Consider the following 10000-nt stretch of genomic DNA (forward strand, 5'->3'; position numbering starts at 1 on the left):
AAAACCAGGGAAATGAGGCACAAGATAAGTGTATAAGGAGGAATTTTTATTTAAAGTTTTATTAAAAAATGAAATTGGTGGTGGTCCGGATGCCCCAAAAAAATAAAGGACTTTGTGCTGATTGTACCGTTTAGAGCAAATCCTTCCAAGTGCAGGGAGCGCAGAGATCTCGACCAGTGCAAAAACCAGGGAAATGAGGCACAAGATAAGTATATAGGGAGGAATTTTTATTTTAAGGGTTATTAAAAAATGAGATTGGTGGTGGTCCGTGTGCTTAAAAAATAAAGGACTTTGTGCTGATTATAACATTTAGAGCAAATCCTTCCAAGTGTCGGGAGCGCAGAGATCTCGACCAGTGCAAAAACCAGGGAAATGAGGCGCAAGATAAGTGTATAAGGAGGAATTTTTAATTAAAGGTTGTTAAAAAATGAGATTGGTGGTGGTCCGGATGCTAAAAAAATGAAGGACTTTGTCCTGATTGTAACATTTAAGGATCTGTGCATACTGGCAAATTGGACTTTCCTAAGAAAAGCTGCACCAAGGCAGAATTCTGTACCCACAGCAAAAACCACACCAAAACCGCACCCAAATTTTTGCTGCGGTTTGATGCGTTTTTGCCCCGTTTTTTCCGCGAGTTGGTCCCTGCGTTTTTTTACCATTATCTATGGAAATAACGCAGGTACCTGTGGAAAAGAAGTGACATGCTACTTCATTTTTGCTGCAGAAATTCTACAGCAAAACCTGTAGGAAAAAAAACGTAGTGTGTGTGCACAGCATTTCGGATTCCCCATAGATTTTGCTGGAGAAGGACTGCAGAAAGGTTATGAACAAAAACCACGGGAAATCTGCGGCAAAAAAAAAAGCAGTGTGCGCACAGGGCCTTAGAGCAAATCCTTTCTTCCAAGTGCAGACATCTTGAGCAGTGCAAAAAACAGGGAAATAAGGCGCAAGATACGTGTATAGGGAGGAATTTTTATTTAAAGGGCTATTAAAAAATGAGATTGGTTGGCGGTCCGGATGCTAAAACTAACCGATCGATAAAAAAAAGGACCTGGTTGAAAGATTATGGGTTTGTACAGCGCTGTGTGAACACGGTCCTACAAAAGCTGAGCCGTTTTTGGGGTGATCAGAGGGGGTCTCAGGAAGCAGACCACTAGTGATTGGAAGAATCTGTCAGGGGAAAGAGTATATATAAAAAATAGCAAACAATAGTTATTAGCTTTATTTATGGGATATCACTTGTCACTGGAGCTACTTCTTAAAGGCCATTGTTTTCCTGTTTGCAAACAATAGGCTGTTCCAAAGAAATCTATTCTACGTATAACTCCGGAAAGTAAGGAGTTAACCTGATTCTCTGTCCAGAAGGTATTATTGCAGAGTTCATTTTCCCTGAGTAAATGTTTTGCGCAGACACGTGGTGACTCTTTACCCCCCTCCCCTTAATAATCAGCAGGTAACCAGATGGAAAAATAAACAGGGGAGAAGCCCTCGGAAAGCACAATGAGGATACACAGTAGCTTGTTCAGCAGCTTGGCTACGGGTCATGGGAGACGCAGTCGTGTGCTTCAGGTGGATGGGGCCGGCTTCTACTTGTCTCTGTGTTTATCCCTCAGCCTTGTATGTGACGAATGTTTACGTTGCGAGGCACCCCCCCCCCCCAAAACATAAATATAAACCAAAATAAACAACAAACTGAAAATGAGATGTATATCTCCAAAAGTAGACATGCATCGAAAATCGAAATATAAATTATATACCATATATCCTGAGCTGTGGATCTTTGTGGCTCCTCCAAAGTGACTATTGACCTCTTGGCTGCTTCTCTAATCAGTGCTCTCCTTCTTGGGATGTTAGTTTAGGTGGACGGCCATGTCTTGGTAAGTTGCAGTTGTGTCATACTACTTCCATTTCTGGATGTTAGAATGAACACTGCTCTGTGAGATGTTCAGAGCTTGGACTATTTTTTTTTTTATAACCTAACCCTGCTTTACTCTTCTCCACAACTTCATCCCTGACCTGTCTGGTGTGTTCTTTGTTTTTTTTTTGTTTTTTTTTTTATGATGCTTTTAGATCCATAATGTTTTCAAACAAACCTCTGAGGACTTCACAGAACATCAGTAGTTATACTGAGAATAAATTACACACAGCTGGACTCAATTTATCAATTAGGTCACTTCTGGAGGAAATTGGTCACTCAGGAGTTTTAGGGGTACTTCTCACATAGCGAGATCGCTAGCGAGATCACTGCTGAGCCACAGGTTTTGTGACGTACCAGTGACCTCATCAGCGATCTTGCTGTGTGTGACACTAAGCAGCAACCTGGCCCCTGCTGTTAAATCGCTTATTGTTACACACTGCTCTGGTTCATTTTTTGCTCGTTGCTCTCCCGCTGTGAAGCACACATCGCTGTGTTTGACAGCGAGAGAGCAACGATCTGAATGTGCACGGAGCCGGCTTCTGACAGCTGCGGACGCTGGTAACCAAGGTACACATCGGGTAACCAAGCAAAGGCTTTGCTTGGTTACCCGATATTTACATTGGTTACTAGCGTCCGCAGCTTCTAGAAGCCGGCTCCCTGCACACGTAGCCAAGGTACACATCGGGTAACTAAGCGAAGTGCTTTGCTTGGTTACCTGATATTTACCTTGGTTACTAGCGTACGCCGCTCTCAGGCTGCCAGTACTGGCTGAAGCACACCTAGCCAGAGTACACATCGGGTAACTAAGCGAAGTGCTTTGCTTGGTTACCTGATATTTACCTTGGTTACTAGCGTACGCCGCTCTCAGGCTGCCAGTACTGGCTGAAGCACACCTAGCCAGAGTACACATCGGGTAACTAAGCGAAACGCTTTGCTTAGTAACCCGATGTGTACCCTGGCTAGGAGTGCAGGGAGCCAGCGCTAAGCGGTGTGCACTGGTAACCATGGTAAATGTCAGGTAACCAAGCAAAGCATTTTGCTTAGTTACCCGATATTTACCTTGGTTACCAAGCGCAGCATCGTTTCCACGAGTGGCTGGTCACTGGTCGCTGGCGAGATCTGCCTGATTGAAAGCTCACCAGCGACCATGTAGCGTCGCACCAGCGATCCTGACCAGGTCATATCGTGGTCTGAATCGCTGGTACGTCGTTTAGTGAAACGGTACCCTTAGAGTTATCACACTGCAGGGGGCTGAGTACAAATGCAAATTACAATTTTCATATTAGCATTTTTTAATACTTCACAAATTCTTGCTACTTATTGTTGATATATCACATAAAATCTCAATAAAATACATTTTAAGTTTGCAGGCGAAACGTGAAAAAAAAACGTGGAAACGGTCACTGGGTATGAATACTTTTTCAAACCCTGTATTGCGAACCAGGCTAAAATCGGGTTTGCTGTAATTGATAAGGTGTTTTATGATCAGTAGGCATAAGTCTATAAATAATATCTGAAAACATCATCAATGTATTGTGCTAAGCAAAAAATCTAAAAAAAAAAAATAGTGGTGAATTCCGAGATTGATTTATATTTTTATTTTATATTTATATTTTTGTAAACTTTCTGCACCGACAAATCATTGGACTCCCAGGACACACTGGTCCAGGCAATGCTGTGTTCTGCGTTCTTTCCGGTATAGAGGGGGTGTAGGAGGCTGCATTATTTTTGGTTCTGCAATCAAAATGTTCGCCCCCTTCTATATTTAAGCGAATGCTTGCCCTCAAAGTAACAAGATACTGAAAATACACAAACGGGTCACCAGTCCGGAACATTTTTTCTGCATTATCTGTGTGTACTTTGTTACAGTGAGATTCCCCTCGCTGCCTGTTTTTTGGACGGAAGCCATTGTGCTTTGATGCAAGCAAATTCAGCATGAAGCGAGTATTTATAGGGGCCCCGCATTAACGCCTCGGTGACAGACACTCCAGAAATCCTCTGAATTGTGGACTTTTCCGCCGGAACGACCGGGACGGAGCAGAATACTCCAACATTTCTGCCTCATTCAGCAGAATTGACACCTAATGAGCGGCGCTTTTTTTTTGAGCTAGTTAAAAATTACAATACTCCTTGACTGCCCAGGTGATAAATCTTTCTGGGCGCATTAAAGCCTCCTAATTGCCTGCTATGTTGTTTAGTTTACGCGTAAAGAACCATTTGTACACGTGCCTCCCAGCGTTAATTTATCATGTGCTCCCTGTAATGGAAGAACTGGCCTTGTACACTATTAATGGCTAGGGGCTGAGGTGTGCTCAGCATATAATGGAGAAGCGGCCTCGGCGGCTATTGTCAGGGTGTCATAGCTGAGATAATCTATGTCTTATATGACACACACCGCATCACTGTGGACGGTGCACACCGCATCGGCTTTCGGTGTGGTTGCCTGCTCGGGTTCTAGAATCCTGACTAAATGTAATGGGATGGTGCTCTTAACAGAGACGCAGAGGATAGAAAGGAACACACAAAGAGCTTTTTGACAAATGCTTTAACATGCTTTTATTCTATTAATCGGTGACCCAATAGCATGCATACTGTAAATTTCCCATGGTGTGGCTGGAAGGGTAACTTTATTTGCTCCTTTCAAAGAAGAACTTGTTGGTGAGACCGGCCAACATCATAGGGGGCTCCCCAAACACAATGTTGGGGTAATCAAACTTTGGTCGTATTGGATTTCTATGTCCTGACCATTTTGCTCTCAGGAGCAGTAAGCCACTGCTTGAACGGTCCTTCCTCCTCTCTCCTTCGAAAACGCAAACACATGTGATTGAAAGGAGTTGAGAAGAATGGCAACTTTTGAGATGTATGTAGGGCTGGCAATGACACCCAGAAAACCCTGGGTTTTCCATTGAGGACATCCGCCACACATGTACCACACACCGCATACTTACACAGCTAATTTTGATTGAAGCAGTTTAGTCCCTTAGATGCTGCAGTCAATTGTGACAGCGGCATTTAAGATGTTAGAAATCGGTAGTGTCCCTTATTATGCCCATTGCCAAATTTTTACTACCAGTGCCATAGCAGGGTACCAATGATATTGTCATGGCAGTTGGGTGCCTACTGAAGGTCTTCATGACTGCCATGGTTGTATGGAAGTGTCCTTTCTTACGCCTATTGCAAATTTTCACCGCCAGTGCCATATCGGGGTACTGATGATAATGTCATGGTAGTCGGGTGCCTTCTGAAGGTCTTCGTGTCAGTTATAGGCAAGTGTCCCTTCTTACACCCATTACCCACTTTTTACCACCAGAGCGATTGAGGGGTATCGATGGTATTGTCCTGGCAGTCGGGTGCCTACTGGAGGTCTTTGTGTCTGCCATGGTTGTAGAGAAGTGTCCCTTCTTATCCCTATTGCCCACTGTACACCACCAGTGCCATAGCGGGGTACCGCTGGTATTGTCATAGTAGTCTGGTGCCTACTTGAAGGTCTTTACAGCAGAACGATATGGTCCTGCACTAAAAGGTACTACCTTATCAGGTTCTGTCAAGAAGGGAATCCGCTCAGATACTCCTTAGAAAGTTGGCAAGGGGTGCACGCTGGTAATTAGACAAGTGTCTAATGAAATGTCCATAAGCAGAAGAAGAAAGCGGCACTCCCCATCGCCATAGCATAAAAGCCCACTTTATTAGAAGATGTGTACTAAAAATATGCGGGGAAGAGGCCGGGTGCAGGTATTCCAAGGAACGATGGCCGTTTCACGCCGGCTGCGCTTCTACGGGTCCTAGAAGGTCTTCGTGTTTACTATTGGTGTAGGGAAGTGTTCCTTCTTATGCCCATTGCCAACTGTTCCCCACCAGTGCCATAACATGGTACCATTGGTATTTTCATGCCAGTCTAGTGCCTACTGAAAGTTGATAAATGTCCAAACTAAAAAATATCATTGTATTTATTTGTAAGGTGAACACCGAAACTTCTCCCTCCAAAAAGATAGAATAGCTGTTTTCTGGTTCGCTTCTCAAAAAAATGTAATAGGAAGCAATAAAACGGCCTTCAGCTTGATTTCGGGTCCATTGCAACTTGATTGATGAACGTTCTCTAGGAAGGCCAATCTTGTGCGAGCCTAGATGAGTCCACTAGGGTCTCATCCACCGGTATCTTGATAGTATAAAGCCACTGGGTTGCTGGTCTTCCTCTTCACCTTGTTCCTTCTACAACTCTACTGATCAAAATGGAAATTGAAAGCTGAGAAGGCCTGGGGTCCTCATAATCTTGGACCTGATGCTGGCTGTATGGTCAGCTCGGTTAGGTCAAGTGATGGGTAGAGTAGTCTTGGTGGTGCACTTTAAGGGCCGAACTCTTACCTTGAGTTTAATAGGCAAAACAAACTCGCACTTGGTAAACCAAAAGGTTTTACTTCTTAGTTGGGCCTTTGGCTCTGTTGCCCAGGGTCCTCATAATCCTCGATCTGGCAATGGCTGTATGGTCGGCTCGGCTAGGTCAGTTAATGTGTAGAGTAGTCATGGTGGTGCACTTTAAGGCTATGTGCACACGGTGCGTTTTTCTCGGCGTTTTTGCGCGTTTTTCGGGTGCGTTTTTGGCCTCAAAACTGCATGACTTTGCTTCCCCAGCAAAGTCTATGAGTTTTCATTTTTGCTGTCCCCACACAGCGTTTTTTTTCAGCTGCGTTTTTGTGGTGACCACAAAAACGCAGCATGTCAATTATTCCCGCGTTTTTCACTGCGCTTTTCATCCATTGAGTTCAATGGGATGTTGAAAGACGCAATGAGAAACGCAAATAGCTGCGTTTTGGTGCGTTTCTAAGACCAAAAACGCAGCTATAAGCGCAGGAGGTGGGTAGTAAAGTGACGTGTACAGGAAGAGGATTCCTTCTGTCAGTATAGACAGAAGCATGAATCCTCCCGGTACCGTCACCGCCGCGTCCATCTCCCGTCCTGTGCATGTATGCTGCCGTGCGGCGCCATGTACAGGCAGGAGGTGGAAGCGGCTGCGAAAACAAAAGTTAACAGTAGAAAAAAAAAAAAAAAAAGTTATACTCACCTGTCTGCAGCCTCGCGGTGCCATGCCCGCTCCCATCTCCTCTCACCGCTCCCGCTCCCGCTCCGGCTGTGTGCAGTCTCCCCGGGGCAGGACCTTGCTTGCAGGACCTGGCGATGGATCACCTGATACAGTCACCTGACGCATCAGCTGATCGAGTCTCGGGCTGACGCGGGCGCCCGGCCGGTATCAGCGGATGCGTCAGGAGACTTCATCCCTGATTACCGACAGCTGCTGCAGCGATCGGACAGGATCAGACTCCCGCCCCATCGCTGCAGGAGCTGCCGGTAATTCAGCACATAAGTGAGTATTATTTTTTTTTTTTTCTACTGATGCATCAGCTGATTGTATAATCGGCTTTTATACAATCAGCTGATGTGTGATGGGATTCACATCCTTGAACCTGACAGATCATCTGATCGGTATGCTTTCCAGCAAACCGATCAGATGATATTGGATCCGGATTGGACGGCGCGGGACCCTGACCCAGGATTACTGCGGAGGGGGGTTTATTTCAATAAAGATGGAGTCACTAATTGTGTTGTGTTTTATTTCTAATAAAAATATTTTTCTGTGTTGTGTTTTTTTTTTATCTTTACTAGAAATTCATGGTGGCCATGTCTAATATTGGCGTGACACCATGAATTTCGGGCTTAGGGCTAGCTGATAATATACAGCTAGCCCTAACTCCATTATTACCTGGCTAGCCACCCGGCATCAGGGCAGCCGGAAGAGTTGGATACAGCGCCAGAAGATGGCGCTTCTATGAAAGCGCCATTTTCTGGGGTGGCTGCGGGACTGCAATTCACAGCGGGGGTGCCCAGAAAGCATGGGCACCCTGCACTGTGGATTCCAATCCCCAGCTGCCTAGTTGTACCCGGCTGGACTCAAAAATGGGGCAAAGCTCACGTCATTTTTTTTTTTAAATTATTTCATGAAATTCATGAAATAATTTAAAAAAAAAAGGGCTTCCCTATATTTTTGGTTCCCAGCCGGGTACAAATAGGCAGCTGGGGGTTGGGGGCAGCCCGTACCTGCCTGCTGTACCCGGCTAGCATACAAAAATATGGCGAAGCCCACGTCATTTTTTTTTTTGGGGGGCAAAGAAATCCTGCATACAGTCCTGGAAGGAGGATGCTGAGCCTTGTAGTTCGACAGCTGCTGTCTGCTCTCCTGCATACACTATTGGATGGAGGATGCTGAGCCTTGTAGTTCGACAGCTGCTGTCTGCTGTCCTGCATACACTATTGGATCGAGGATGCTGAGCCTTGTAGTTCTGCAGCTGTCTGCTCTTCTGCATACACTAGTGGAGAATGAAGAACACATTGAAGAAGGAAATGACATCAGACCTTTTTTTTTTGTTCACTGATAAAAAACGCATAAGGACGCAGTGAGCAAAAACGCAGCAAAACGCAGCAAAAAAACGCACCAAATCGCGGCAAAACGCGTGCGTTTTTTGCCGCGTTTTTTCGACGCAGGTGCGTTTTTGTGCGTTTTTAGCGGCCAAAAACGCACAAAAACGCAGCGTCAAAAAAACGCAGCGTGTGCACATAGCCTAAGAGTCAGACTCTTACCTTGAGTTTAAAAGGCAAAACAAACATACTGGGAAAACGGGCAGGTTTTACATCTTAGTTGGACCTTTGGCTTTGTGGCCCAGGTTCCTCCTAATCCTGGAGCCAGCAATGGCTGTATGGGTGGCTCGGCTAGGTCAGGTGATGTGTAGAGTAGTCATGGTGGTGCACTTTAAGGACCGAACTCTTACCTTGAGTTTAAAAGGCAAAACAAACTCGCACTTGGCAAACCGTCAGGTTTTACGTCTTAGTTGGACGCCGGGTCTATAATGTGAACCTGTGATCGGAGATGCTGTTCTCTCATCAATTGTCACTAAAAAAAAAAAAAGCGCCGTATTGTTCGTTTTCAATAAGAGACTTTGCTGCCCTGATTAAATGTGTACCCAGCATGGAGCAAATATTGACATACACTGCAGGAAGCAGATACTAAAGAGCCATTGTTATTTGTACACCACACCAACTCTAATGTGTCCATAGCAGGAAGAGGTGATATTTACCTGACGGGAGATTCCAGGAAATAAATATGAACGGATTGTGATTATGGAGGTGGGCGGTGATCTCCGCGAATAAAGGAGGTTCTTCCCTGCAATAAATTATATCAACATTGGTGTCCGGTTATTCTGGAAAATCAGGTCTTTTCCAATATTCATAAAAATAAAAATAAATAATTAAAAGAGGGTAGGTAGTTTTGAGGCATTATATAATTATAGAAAATTAAATAAAATATGTAAAAAGCAAATTAAGTTAGCGAAGTTTGAGACAGAGAGACTCACTGCGAGAGAAAGTAAAAATAATCCTAAAATATTCTTTAACTACATAAACAGTAAAAAACTGAAAAGCGATAGTGTTGGCCCCCTTAAAAATAGTCTTGGTGAAATGGTGGAAGGGGATGAGGGTAAAGCCAACCTGCTGAATGACTTTTTTTCTACGGTTTTTATACAAGAAAATGCCATGGCAGATGACATGACCAGTGATACCATAAATTCACCCTTGAATATTACCTGCTTAACCCAGCAGGAAGTACGCCGCCGCCTCGAAATCACTAAGGTTGACAAATCTCCGGGCCCGGATGGCTACACCCAAGAGTACTACAGGAATTGAGTTCTGTGATAGATAGACCATTATTTTTAATCTTCTCAGATTCCTTAATAACAGGGTCGGTACCGCAGGACTGGCGCATAGCAAATGTGGTGCCAATATTCAAAAAGGGGACAAAAACTGAGCCGGGAAATTATAGGCCGGTAAGTTTAACCTCTACGGTTGGTAAAATCCTTGAGGGTTTCTTGAGAGATGCTATACTGGAGTATCTCAAGAAAAATAACCTTATGACAGAGTATCAACATGGGTTTATGAGGGATCGATCCTGTCAAACTAATTTGATCAGCTTCTATGAAGAGGTAAGTTCAAGCCTGGACCAGGGAAATGCAGTGGATGTTGTGTATATGGACTTTTCAA

The 10000-nt window shown here is 44.4% G+C and overlaps 1 protein-coding gene across 2 annotated transcripts in view; it reads left to right on the forward strand.

Moving 5' to 3' along the window:
* CMIP (c-Maf inducing protein) overlaps positions 1–10000 on the forward strand; it is a 171838-nt gene that overhangs the window by 84912 nt on the left and 76926 nt on the right. The gene's annotated exons all lie outside the window — the stretch shown is intronic.

The sequence above is a fragment of the Anomaloglossus baeobatrachus genome, chromosome 10, assembly GCF_048569485.1.
Source record: "Anomaloglossus baeobatrachus isolate aAnoBae1 chromosome 10, aAnoBae1.hap1, whole genome shotgun sequence".
Taxonomy (NCBI): domain Eukaryota; kingdom Metazoa; phylum Chordata; class Amphibia; order Anura; family Aromobatidae; genus Anomaloglossus; species Anomaloglossus baeobatrachus.